This window comes from Lepidochelys olivacea, assembly GCF_965140295.1.
Source record: "Lepidochelys olivacea isolate rLepOli2 genome assembly, chromosome: 8".
NCBI classification, from domain to species: Eukaryota; Metazoa; Chordata; order Testudines; family Cheloniidae; genus Lepidochelys; species Lepidochelys olivacea.
Window position 1 is genome coordinate 36,582,047 of NC_140418.1, and position 14,340 is coordinate 36,596,386.

The 14,340-nt window shown below is 47.5% G+C and overlaps 1 protein-coding gene across 2 annotated transcripts in view; it reads right to left on the reverse strand.

The window, feature by feature from the left end:
- The window catches only part of NRG2 (neuregulin 2), a 314,296-nt gene that overhangs the window by 247,655 nt on the left and 52,301 nt on the right, over positions 1-14,340 (reverse strand). The window lies entirely within an intron of this gene.

Genomic DNA, 14,340 nt, shown 5'->3' on the forward strand with positions numbered 1-14,340 from the left:
TGGGGAAATTCTGCGCTACCGTGCAATGCAGAATTTTGCAGAAATTAATGTTGTGCATGCAGAATTTTCTTTCCCCCCTGACCCATAGAAATGGGCTGCAATGCTGCTGGCCATCTCTGGGAGCCACTGGACCCAGCAGAGCCTGGCTCACACATAGAAGACACTGCCAGGGGGAGGGAGCTGGAGCATTTTCAGCAACTGCAGTTCTCAGCACGCCCTGAGGCAAGGAGGAAACTCCATGCAAGCCCAGACCCAGCCATCAGGCTGCTTCTTCCTCTGGATCCCTGGGCTCTCTGGAGTGGGAGGGGGTGCGGATATCTGGGAGGAAGGCACAGCTAGACTCTGTGGGGGGCGGGAGTGTGAGTGCCTGGGCTGGGGGGGCCTGTGGCTGGGCTCGGGGTGGGGGGGAGGTGCGGGTGTCTGGGCGGGAGGGCGTGACTAGGCTCTCAGGGGTTAGGAGGTCTGGGTGTATTGACTGGGGGGACGCCGAGCAGCTGGGTCCTAGGGTTGGGGGGCGGGGTGTCAGGCCCTCCAGCTGGGCTCTGGGTGGGAGGAGGCAGAGAAACAGGAACTGGGTTGTCATGGGGGTTTCTTTAACTCTCTACTCCTGGGGCAATTTTTGTGTGTGTCTGTATTGTTACAGACATACTTGCTGACAGGTATTTTGAAATAAATAACCAAAATAATTGAAAATGGTGTGATTATGTAGTGTTATTTTGACAAATACAATTTTCAGAATTCTAAAATATTGTGTACAGAATTTGGGGGGGAAGGGGGGGTTGCACTGAATTTTTAATTTTTTGGTGCAGAATTCCCTCAGGAGTAACAGCTTGTAAATTCCTTTAACGAACTAAGGCCCTGATCCCACAAAGACTTTTCCATGGGTTTCAGTTTACACTCATGAATGATCCTATTGCCTCCAAGCACATGCTTCAGTCTTTGCAGCCCTGGAGCCTAACTGCATACTTAGTGTCTGCTCCCACCAAGCCCCACTAGCAAGGATAGCAAGGATAGCGCTCACTCCTGAAACAGCCCCACTGGGGACCGCAACTCCCCCTATCCGAGGATGAATGCCATGCCTCCAGGCAGCTGTACCCTGTGCTTAATTTGCCTCTAGGGTTGCCACATCAGTTATGAAAGTAAAAAAATGGCTTGAGCCCCGGCACTTCTTTCATTATAAATTAAGCACTGGGCTGTAGCTCACACAGAATGCAGCAGCGTGGCTGCTAGCCAGCAAATACAGGCAAGGAGGACATCAAGCCAATGCTCCTGGAACTCTGCCGGCTGCCCAGTCCTTTATTAACCGAATTTAAGGCCCTAATCCCAAATGACTAGGTACTCAAAAGGCTGGGTTCTCAGCCCAAAAGAGGCCTGTTTTGAAAATGTATTAGCATGTGAAAGGTGGGGTTTTATAATAGATATTCTCTGGGAACTTTTGCTCCAGCAGCAACTACAGACAGAACTGGATTGCAGCGTCAGCACAACTGTCCCTGGCCCCCCAGCCTCTGCCCCTGCAATCATGTGATGACACCAAATCTCAGCTTTCGTTTTAAAAAAGTAAATTTCTATTCCTCATGGTTGCAAAGAAAAGCTTGAAAATGTGACCGAAGCATAACTGATGCAGCAACGTCTGCCTGAGTCTGCAGAGAGCCTGAGACAACAATTGCTCTGAGAGCTGCCCCCATGCATCTCAGTGGGATGTTAACTCTAAGACCCACTATTCTGGGGGCACTGCTCAGGACTGTGTGTGTGGCAGGAGAGAAAGAGTGTAGCATGCCCAGCCCACCCACCCACCCAAGCAGATAGCAGTACAGAATGTAAGTACTGGGACCCCCTGCGGCCACCTCTGCCTCTCTGGTGAGGAAAGGACTTTTCTGCCACCCCGACTGTTCCTGAGGAAATGGGGCCCAGCTGCTATTCCGCATCCAGGAGAGGAAAAAGGCCCCATGCTGCTGGCCCAGCCTCTCTGGGAGAGATGGTAAGGTCCCTGTCACTGCCATGCCAAGTGGGGAGGCAGGGCCATGGTGCAGGGGTGGAGACTAGCTGTGCTTTGCCGAGGACCCTGGGTTGCCTTAACAACACAATAGCTAGCAATGATCATTCTTTGGGCTGGCGCCCTGGAGTCTGGCAGCTTGGTGTGGGTGCCTGTTCATGGACCAATGGCTGAGACCATGGCAAAACCCCTCCCAGCCCTGCCCCACTCCATCTGGCAAAGGGAAAACACTCAGGCAGCAACTGAGGGTCAGGCAGAAACAGGAGGCCAGACTTGGGGGGAGGGAGGACGCTCTAGGGAGACAAATCCAAACCAGGTGGGGAACCTCCAACCACAAGCCTACCAGCAAGCAGCAGCAGGGAAAGCTGAGAGAACAAGGAGCAAGATGGAAACATCAGCGCATTTGGACACAGGTTGTGGAGCAGAAGCCAGGGAGGCACAGCTGGCGTACACCCCAAGATGGAGAAGGAGCATGGGAAAGGAGCAAAACAACCTCTCACCTGCTACTGGCACTCGGGAATCAACCACAACTTCAGAGCAAGGGAAGTAGGGCTTTGGTGTGTTGATTAAGTGCTGCTTAATTATCAGACCATAGTAATGACTGCAAACGGAAAGCTGTTTAATTAAACTGTCTGCAGACTGATGGCATCTTAGTGCCATGAGTGAGCAGGAGGATGTCAAAGGAGGAATTAGCCACAGAGAATGGCAGGGAATTCCTGCATCCTCGCAGCAGGATGTCAGGAGAGGGGTGCTGCACTGACACCTAGTGCTGGGATGGGAAAATACGCGGAGTGTAATCCGTTCCCCTTGTCTCTCTGGATTGACATAGACCACGGGCCACGAGATAATGATGCTGTGGACTTCCCCGTTGTGGGTTTAACCATTACGAGTTACTCTGCAGGAATGCTGGGCCAGTGATGTTTGATTAATGATAGATTCTGTGAGCTCCATGGCAAGCACTCAGGTGGAAGGTATGTTTTGGAATACGGGTTCTCCACAATGCACAGATGTCAGGGCTGGAAAGGAACTGATACTTTGCAGCCTAGAGGTGGCTGCAGCTAAATGCTGGCTGTGTTTATAAGGGTGGCCAAGTGTTTTGGGAATCTTTTGGCATGGAAGGCAGCATGCTTCGTGAGGACGAGTAGAGCTAACTGGTGGTTCTGCACAGCCGTAGCACAGTGAACCATGCGGGTGAACCCTGCTCTATGAGTGAGAAAGGAGCTCAGTCTCTATTGCCCCATCTGTCTTTGGCCTCTCTGCAAGGATTACATGAGGGTGGTAAGCATCAAACCAGGAGTGGGACCCTCGGACACCAGCAGGCAATTCGTACTAATCCTTTTCCTGAAGTACAGTTCACATGGGCTACTGATGGACATGCCACATCAGTGCCATGGACATGTCACCAGTGTCCTGTCAGCAACTTCCCTTCCTTTGGGCCAGCCCCCATTCCCTGCACCACACCTGAAACCAGGGCTTGATGCTCGGATAGATGGTGAAGAGAAGGAATTCTCCACTCCAGGCCACAAGTTGTGGGGTTTAAGCAGCAGATCCACATAGCCGAGCATGCTCCAGCTCTGTCCCTCCCCAAGCACAGGTAGTAAAGAATGCTGAGCTCTGGGAGGGCTCCCCATAACCCGCCCCATTCCTGTGCAGCAGAAATCGCACCCATTTTGCTGCCTGAAGAGTGAGTGTGTGGAGCGGGGGGATGAATGGAAGGATGGTAGGATCAAATCCTTTCAATAAGCATTGAGAAGTGTGACCAAGTGCCCATCCTGTGATCATGCAGCTGCACAGAGAGCAGAATAATGTGACTTAAATAAAAACACAGCACTTTTCATCCCCAGAAAGCGCTTTACAAAGGTGGTTATTATCATGACCCCATAGTGCAAACTGAGAGCCTGGGAGAAGAAGTAACTTGCCCAAGGTCACCCAGCAAACCAGTGTCAGCGCCACGAAGAGAACCCAGAGTTTCCTGACCCTTAGGTCTGCACTCTGTTCACTAGGCCACCCTTTCTTCTGTGCATAAAATGGTGCACAGATCTCTTTTGAAATGTTTTGCAAGAGCCAATTCTGTTTACAGATTATCCAGCCAGATCCATGGGCTGAAAAAATATACAAGCAACAAGAAAAAGACTCACTGAATCATTTTTTTAAAAATCTCATGGAATTTACTGAATACATGATTCATCAAACTATACTTGGCCGGCTTCAATCGCCAGCAGTAGGGAAGCCCAAAGTGGGATTATTAACAAAAGGAGATAGATGCATTCAGATGGAAAAAGGCTCCTGTGCAGGCTTGAATTTTCCCTTTCCTAGTTCCAGGCCATTGTTTCTCTTCATGACCCCTCAGGTCCCAGGGAAACGTGACTCACAGGAGCCAGCCACCAGTCTTGCGGTCATTCAGCTTCACGCGCAGCAGGCTCCATCTACATTCTGTGCTGTCCTTTCTGCATGTAAATTTCAGTCAACTGGGCACCTCCCACTCCATGCCCGCTCTGCCCCGTAGGCTTTTATGAAGCACCACGTGGGGCAGAAAGAGGAATTGGGTCTAGGTGCAGCTTGTTAAGTGTGTTGTGTATGCTGTTGAATCATGATCACATATGGGGAGAGCACGAAGAGAAGCTTATGCATCACTCCAGTCCTGGAAAGATTACAGCCATTATCTCAGGAGGATCTTTGAAAAGAGACCACCAGACAAGCACTTAGTCTTCCAGCAGCATTGCACGATGCATTTTTTATCCATCCAGCTACCTGCAAATTATCCCTCGTCCTTGTCCATTAACTCTGACACATACACTCATGCATACACAAGGACGTGCCTCAAACACATCAACCAAAGAAAACACTGGCAAAGCAAACAACTTCGGGAGAGCGGATGGCTTTTATTTTACCAACTTTATCCGCACAGAATGCACTGCAGATTTTGGGGTGCTGGAAGCACACGCAGCCATTGTATACAGTACAGAGTGGGGTGAACATTTTCAGAAGAGAAGAATCAAAATGGATAACAAAGGCAATATAACAATATAGCACAAGGAGAAAAAAATACAACCCCATGCATCTGGAAATGATCCTGCCTTCCTTTCACCGTCAATCTAACAGGTGACTGACAGCCTCTGAACAACAGTGTTTCAGGCTTATTTTCTCCCTGACCCTTGTCCGCTGCCTTTGGATCTTCTTCAATTCCGTGGAGAGTTCATCCTCTTCCTTGCTCACCTTCATCCCTAGGAAATTAAAAAGAAAATCATGACACCTAATAGGCCACAAGGGGCTTCCTTACTGTATAGGACATTTCCCTAAACACAATCTGTACTTCACCGGGTACACCGAGGTTTCAGCTCACCAGTAAATGCAAGAGCAGGAGAGTCCAAGACGACCAGTCCATCTGCATTTGCTGCGGGCACGTCAGCCTTTCCCATGATACAATAGCAGCTCCACCCTGCCCTCCTGGCTCTTTCCCTGCCTAACATGGCGAATTAAGAAACACCAGACCCCAAATCAACAGACGGGATACACGTTTCCAGCCCCTGCTTGTTACAGCATCACGCTTACCCACTGTCCAGCAGTGACCTGTGGATGACTCTTCACGGGGAATCGCTGGGCTTCAGGAGCTAGGAATTCCCTGCAGAAGTCACTGGCATGGGGACGACTAGTGGGCAATCACATCCCATTCCCTACTGTCAGGATTCAGTAGATCGGCTATTGCATTTTGGTTGACCTTAATAATAACCCTTCGCACCTCTATAGCGACTTTATTCCAAAACTCTGCCAGCATTAATTAAGCTACAAAATGCCCTTTGTAAGGGATCAGCATCCCTATTATACACTTGGATTAAACTTGCCCAAGTCCTTGTCCAAGCTGGGACTAGAATATGAGGAGTCCTTACTCCCGGTCCCCTGCTCACGATAGCACTAGCTAGATCTGATCCTAAGCTGTCCTACAAGTACTGACAGATCATTCGTCACTATTTGTCATACACACAGCCAATATTGGAATGGTGTATATACTCAGGGGCGAGGACAATGGGGCAGGATGGACCAAGCTTGCAGCAGTAAGGCAAATGGGATGGAAGTGAGCAAATAAAAATGGAAGCTCTCGAAGAGCATGTCCTAGCCATGAGGTATGTAGACTGTATCTCAGGCTTTAAGGCCAGAAGGGACCATCATGATCATCTAGTCTGATCTCCTGCACATCACAGGCCACAGAACCTCATCCACCCACTCCTGTGATAGACCCCTAACCTCTGGCTGAGTTACTCCTCAGATCTTGATTTAAAGACTTCAAGTTTCAGAGAATCCACCATTTACTCTAGTTCTAACCAGCACGTGACCCATGCCTGGGCTGCAGAGGAAGGTGAAACCCCCCCAGGGTCTCTCATCAGGAGAGGTGGAACCTCATCACCTGCATTCAGTCAAGCCAAGGCTGGAGTAAGCTTTGGGCAATGCACTGAAGGGAACAACGCTGCACTGGCTAGGTGGACCAACAGACACAGGGAGCTCCTAGGTCTGTCCCATTTCTTATCACTAGGAGTCTGTCTCGGCACAAAGGAGGAGACTGGGAACAGCTCTAAGAAACAAACCAAAAAGCAAGACCTTTGGGAACAACCAGCAAAGACAGATGGAGCAACACAACCAGTATGTCTCACAATGTTACATGATCCCGATTCACAGAGTCATATTCCTTGTACAACCCATTTCTCAGCTCCAGCAGGAAGCCTTAGGGATACATTTTATATGCTGGCTGCAGTCACAGCTCTGGAACGCTGACCGCCGCTCCATAAGGAATTCATGCCCATGCTGTCACTAGAGCTGCTAGCTGTTCTCTTCAGATGGACTCACCTCGTCTACTCTAGCACGTCCCATATGTGGCCTCCTGACTAATTATAAAGCGGCCGGATCTGGGATCTCTGAGGTCAGCTGTAGATCCACCAGGCTACCTTTCCCCTCCAGAACACCGGGGACAGAGACAGGCAGGGACCACACCACGTCTGAAAGAAAAGGAGAGATGGGGCCACATGTCAGTCTCAACCTGAACGTCTGTTGCTCCTTAGGATCAGATCATTATTTTGAGAGCACTTACATGAGAGATACCATCGCTGGGGCTCCCAGCACTGCTAAACAGGGCCATGCCTAGGTCCCATCCGGGTCACCAAGCACAGACTGGTCTGCAGGAGAAGCTTCTGGCTCTTGGCTCTGTAACGTTTTTGTGGCAAAACTGAAAAACGCTTCAGGAGACATTTTCATTTTGCAATTGTTGCAAACCGGTCGGGAGGTGCTGCCGATGAGGAGCTGCAGAGAGAGCTGGAATTGAGATGGAGCATGGCCTGCCAAGGGTGCAGGGGCAGCTGGACACAGGGTTTAGCAGGAGGGTTTCTGAGATGATGAGTGCATTGCTGTTTGGAGTGGAAAAGGGGAACAGAAGGAGGTTGGGGAGTTGCAGAAGGAGGATGCATCCGCTGCAGAAGAACTCGCAGAGCAGGGAGAAGCAATGTCTGGCTGGGGCTCCAGGGTTCCAGACTAGATGGCTCCATATTCAGGCTACATGCAGGCTGATCTCAAACTAAGTCAGGCTCTGGAAATGCTTGGATGACAGAACTCAGGGGGATACTAGGGGGCACTGGGCTACTATGGACAAGCTGTAAAACCAGTCTCTGATCCCACAGCAGGAGAGATCTCTCTGGTATCCTGGCCAAATCCCCAGTTACACTAATTGCACCAGCTCCCCTATATTCTCCCTTTACTTTCACCTGGAGACGCTATTGCTCATTCCCCTCTTAAAAACTGTTGTGTAGTGTTGCTGCTGCACCCAAGCCCAGAGGCGGCTGCATTGCTGTGGTGGGAGAGTAATCCCTACAGCCTGTAAAACCTTTCAGAGTCCTTGTGGATGAAAGAGGCTATAGAAATATCTATTCTTATTCACTCTGATAGGACTAGAGGCAGGTGAAGTCAGAGGGCTATTAATTAGTAGGATAAAACAGCAGCACGCACTTGCAGCACAATGGCCATTTCCAGGGTTGAGACTCTGAAAAGAGCGATACTGAAAGAGATTAGAGGGGTTACTGTAAATGAGACACAAGGTTGTGACACGACACAGCCCAAATATACAGTCACTTCTTTTGCTGCCATCTATACACACCAGCACCATGCCCCAGAGCTGAGGGGGCATAGCTCCTCTCTCGAGAGCTCTGGGGAGACCCCACCTCAGCAGCTGCAGGGCCCTGGGCACCGTGACAACAGATCAACAAAGTGCAGGGAGTTTAGAGGGATGCAACAGAGTGGTTAAGGGGTTTATGGGAAAAGGGTGGAGCGATGCATGTACCGCAGGGCTAAACAATCACTAAGTGGATATGCAGTCTAATGCAGGTGTCAACGTTCCTTCCCCACTCTGAACTCTAGGGTATAGATGTGGGGACCTGCATGAAAAACCCCCTAAGCTTATTCTTACCAGCTTACGTTAAAAACTTCCCCAACATACAAACTATTTTACCTTTTGCCCCTGGACTTTATTGCTGCCACCACCAAGCATCTAACAAATATATAACAGGGAAAGAGCCCACGTGGAAACGTCTTTCTCCCCAAAATCCCCCCAAGCCCTTTCACCCCCTTTCCTGGGGAAGGCTTGCTAAAAATCATCACCAATTTGCATAGGTGAACACAGACCCAAACCCTTGGATCTTAAGAACAATTAAAAAGCAATCAGGTTCTTAAAAGAAGAATTTTAATTAAAGAAAAAGTAAAAGAATCACCTCTGTAAAATCAGGATGGTAAATACCTTACAGGGTAATCAGATTCAAAACATAGAGAATCCCTCTGGGCAAAACTTTAAGTTACAAAAAGACACAAAAACAGGAATATACATTCCATTCAGCACAACTTATTTTATCAGCCATTTAAACAAAACAGAATCTAACGCATATCTAACTAGATTGCTTATTAACCCTTTACAGGAGTTCTGACCTGCATTCCTGCTCTGGTCCCGGCAAAAGCAACATAGACAGAGAGAGAACCCTTTGTTTCCCCCCACACACCCCGACCCTCCAGCTTTGAAAGTATCTTTTCTCTTCATTGGTCATTTTGGTCAGGTGCCAGCGAGGTTGTCTGAGCTTAGTTTTACAGGAGAAAGGGTTTTTTCCTCTGGCCAGGAGGGATTTAAAGGTGTTTACCCTTCCCTTTATATTTATGACAGCAGGTATTTTCCTTCACTAATGTCTATGAGTTTGTAAACTCAGAGCCTGAACCAGAGCCTAGAGCTCTTTTATCTCCAGCAACATGCAGAAGCTTTCAGAGGAAATCCCCTACAGCAGCCTGGCTAGTTCTTCTTGTTTCCTCCACCCCACCCCCCACCCCCAAAAAAAAGATGCTGGTGAGATTTGGACATAATAGAATGGTTTAAAATGAATGGTTCATACTCAGACCAGCATGGGGTACCCACCACCCAATCACTTATCATGGGGCTTATCATGGGGCTAACCTCTGCCTTGGCTTAACAACCCAGACAGTTTCAGGGGAGGTCACAAGGGAGCAGAAGATTTGTTCCACAACCTCTACTGTCCATTGCCACTAAGGATCAAAATTGGAGCAGGACAGTCTGACCCACCTGGACCAGCTCTGCCAAGGTTCACATTTGAAACCATTTGAACGACTCACCCAAAAATGCCCTGACGCTTTGATCTTCAAAGATCAGACTTTTATAAATATCTCCAACTTCAACGTTACCACCTGCCCAGGCCAGGCATACAGCAACCCACGTCCCAGCTTGGAAAGACTCCAGAAATCACGCAGCTCAGCAGGACAAACCTGCCCTTTTCTCTGCAGCATTGAACAGTGCTGAGATAGACAAGGCAGAGCAAAGAAAGTAAAAGTGGGAAGCAGAGTCTGAGGGACCACAGAAGACAATTTGTAGGCAGATGTCCTCCAAAACACACATGCCACTAATTCCTCTCCATCCCACAGAGAATTCCACTGGTCAGTAACCACTACAGCTTCGACATACCAGAATCCTCAAGAAAGTGATCTTGTCTCTTAAAGGCTGCAATAAAGAGGATGGTGATCAATTGTTCTCCAGGTCCACCAAGGGTAGGATAAGAAGTAATCAGCTTAGCTTTCAGCAAGAGAAATTTGTTAGATATTAAGAAATCTTATTAACTATAAGGATAATTAAGCTCTACCAGAGATTGTGGAATCCCCATGATTGGAGGTTTTTAAGAACAGGTTGGACAAACACCTGTCAGGATGGTCTTGGTTTACTTAATACTGCCTCAGTGCAGGGGGATGGACAAGATGACCTCTTGAGCTACCTTCCAGTCCTGATTTCTATGATCTAGGCATTTATACTGCACCCACGACCATGACTTCTAGGCACCCAAACTCTGTCACTTCCCAACTTCTGTTGGAGAGACGTGAGCCAGTACAGCTCCACACACACACACTTTTTCTTGGAATTCCCATACAAACAAACATTTTGGTCACACATACAGAAAGACATTCACACACAGTCCAGTCAAAAAAAAAAAAAAAAAACAACCCCAACCTATCACGTACTAGGAGATATGCACGAAATAGCAAAGGAAGTTGTTTATTCAGAATCTTAGCAATAGCAGCATGGGAATACCTCACCACTATGTGCTTCCCAAGAGACAAAGCTGTCACTAGAAGGAGTAGGAGACATGGAACAGCTCACAGCTTGGACCGGACAGTCCCAAGATGGAGTTTGAGGAATGCTGGCCATGGACTACAATTAATTATCTCTTTAAAATATGTAAGGAACAAATATAAACAGCAACCTCAAGCTACAACTACATCCAACTGTAACTAGAAAACTGTGTTAGTCTCTCATTTATATGCTGGATAAATAACACTGACTTAACCAGTTATAGGAAGTCTGCCTCAAACACCCATGAGCCTAGCTGTATAGCAATATGGTGCCATAAATGTAGTTAGGTTTTAGAAAATGTTGACCTGGGTTCTCCCTAACTCCAAGAAAATATTGACCTCAGTAGCAGTGGCCCTGTGCTTGTCTCTTTTTAGAAAGTACCACCTCGAAAATACCTCTGTGTATTTCTCATGTATTTTTATCCATGTACTTACCTGGAAACATCCTGTCAAAGCACAAATAAACTGTTTTAAAAGAAAGGCAAGGGGACATGGGTTGAGTGAATGATCCTAAAGTCCCACCCACACGATCTCTATCAAGCATTCTTAAAACTACAATACCCACCTGCTGAAGTGAAAAAACAGATTGACAGAGACAGAAGAGTATCCAGAAGTCACCTACTACAGGACAGGCCCAACAAAGAAAATAACAGAACGCCACTAGCTGTCACCTTCAGCCCCCAACTAAAACCTCTCCAGAGCACCATCAAAGATTTACAACCTATTCTGAAAAATGATCCTCTCTCTCACAGATCTTGGGAGACAGACCAGTCCTTGCTTACAGACAGCCCTCCAACCTGAAGCAAATACTCTCCAGCAACCACACACACCACACAACAAAAACACTAACCTAGGAACCTATCCTTGCAACAAAGCCCGATGCCAACTCTGTCCACATATTTATTCAAGTGACGCCATCATAGGACCTCATCACATTAGCCACGCCATCAGGGGCTCATTCACTTGCACATTTACCAATGTGATATATGCCATCATGTGCCAGCAATGCCCCTCTGCCATGTACATTGGCCAAACCGGACAGTCAAAAGAATGCAAAAGAATAAATGGACACAGATCTGGACATATGGAATCATAACATAACATAACATTCAAAAACATTCAAAAACCAGTAGGAGAACACTTCAACCTCTCTGGCCACTCAGTAAAAGATTTAAAGGTGGTAATTTTGCAACAGAAAAGCTTCAAAAACAGATTTCAACGAGAAACTGCTGAGCTTGAATTAATATGCCAACTAGATACCATTAACTTGGGTTTGAACAGAGACTGGGAGTGGCTGGGTCATTACACATACTAAATCTATTTCCTTAAGTTAAGTATCCTCACACCTTCTTGTCAACTGTCTAAATGGGCCATCCTGATTATCACTACAAAAGTTTTTTTCTCCTGCTGATAATAGCTCATCTTAACTAATTAGCCTCTCACACTTTGTATGGTAACTTCCAACTTATCTGTATATATATATATATATATATATATATATATATACACACACACACACAGGGGGATATATATATATATATACACACACACACACACACACATACAGTGAGGAGGGATTTGATAGCAGCCTTCAACTACCTGAAGGGAGGTTCCAAAGAGGATGGAGTTCGTCTGTTCTCAATGGTGGCAGATGACAGAACAAGGAGCAATGGTCTCAAGTTGCAGTGGGGGAGGTCCAGGTTGGATATAAAGAAAGACTATTTCACTAGGAGAGTGGTGAAGCACTGGAATGGGTTACCTAGGGAGGTGGTGGAATCTCCATCCTTAGAGGTTTTTAAGGCCTAGCTTGGCTGGGATGATTTAGTTGGGGTTGGTCCTGTTTTGAGCAGGGGGTTTGACTAGATGACCTCCTGAGGTCTCTTCCAACCCTAATCTTCTATGATTGGTGTGTGACCAGCAGCCTCAGTAAAAAATCTGCATTATTTTCATTATAACGAAGTCCTGTCTCTTCCCTGACATCCCAGGACTCTGACCCTGCAGAACAAGGCTGAGGCCCAGGCAGTGTGCGTCCTGCTGCCCCATGTGCTGCACCCATTCTTCACCACTTCCGTCTCCAGGGCTCTCAATCTGGCTTCTTGCCCCAGCATTAAATGATCTTAACAAAAAGAGTAAGCAAAAGGTGCACAGAATGTCAACATCTGGCCATCGCACAGCAACAGACAGGCCCCGAGGTCTGGGGAAGTGGACAATATCAAGGAGAATCAGGAAGTCATCCACTAATTTATTATCTCGTTAGTCAGACCTTAGATGGAAGCTCGTTAGGGTGTAGCTTGTTGATCACTGATACAATAAAACCATCTGCTCGGTGTTTGGCAACCCAGGGCAAACAAAGGACATGTATGAGCACAGTCAAATCACATTCCAGACATGCTACTCAAGCAACTTACCACTCTGATGGGAACATTACCAGCGCCGGGGAGACGAGACCAGGGAGGGGCAAAAGGGCACAAGCCGCTTGCACTGATGTGGATGCTGATAAGAGGCAGGGGCCGTTACAAATGGAGGGAACGAGCACGTGGATCATAGTTCCAGTCACCTACAGAGGTGAGGAGGGTGGGATGGAAGAAGAGAGCATCTCTCTACACAATCCATAAGCCGATTCTGCTCACCAGGGAGAGAGGGCTGGGGAGGGGAAGGAAGGATCAAGTGCACAAAGATTCATCCCAACACTGCTAGAGGGAGCAAGTAAAATGATTCCACATTGAGTGGGGAGGATCAGAAGGAATGGGTCTCTATTGCAGACAGAGAATACAGATGCAAATAAGTCCCTCGACAGAAAGGCCTGGGTACTCTCATAAATTACACTGCGCCGCACCTAGCAGAGGAACACCCATCATCCCTTGTTGGTGTCATTGTGCCATATGTTTCAGTTGATCTGTCAAACCCCAGTGAGCTATCACGGGAGCCTTCACACTTGTGCTTAGCAGGGATTAAATCACCAGCATAAATCTATAGTTTGGCTTTTATTTTCACTGAACATTGATGGCACCACTTAGGACACAGAAGATAAACTACGTGTAGGCTCCCAGACCCTCCCTGTGACCCAAGAGCTCTCCCCACCCCACTCGGGCACCCCCAGCCTGTCCAGACTTGAAATCATGGTCCAAACTCTGGTTAACCCTGTCACTGCCACACACTCCTCAGACAAAGGATCTGTTCCAGCAGGAGAGTTTTACAGCTCACTCTCACTGTCTCTCACACACACACCAATTATCCACAAACAAGAATAGCTATTTCTCAGCTGGTGCAGATCAGCACACCCCCATCATCTTTATTGACTTCATTGATCTATATCAGCTCCGGATCTGGTCCAATCTTTATTACAATACTGAATCCAAAATTTTGCATCTTAGCAGAAGCAAATAAAACCACAAATCCTGGCCAAGAGGCCACCGCCTTTCTTCAGCCCAACAGCTTCATCATCTGTTTTCAGAGTAGCAGCCGTGTTAGTCTATATCCACAAAAAGAACAGGAGTACTTGTGGCACCTTAGAGACTAACAAATTTATTTGAGCATAAGCTTTCGTAAGCTACAGCTCACTTCATCGGATGCATGCAGTGGAAAATACAGTGGGGAGATTTATATACACAGAGAACATGAAACAATGGGTGTTACCATCCACACTGTAACAAGAGTGATCAGGTAAGGTGAGCTATTACCAGCAGGACAGCTGC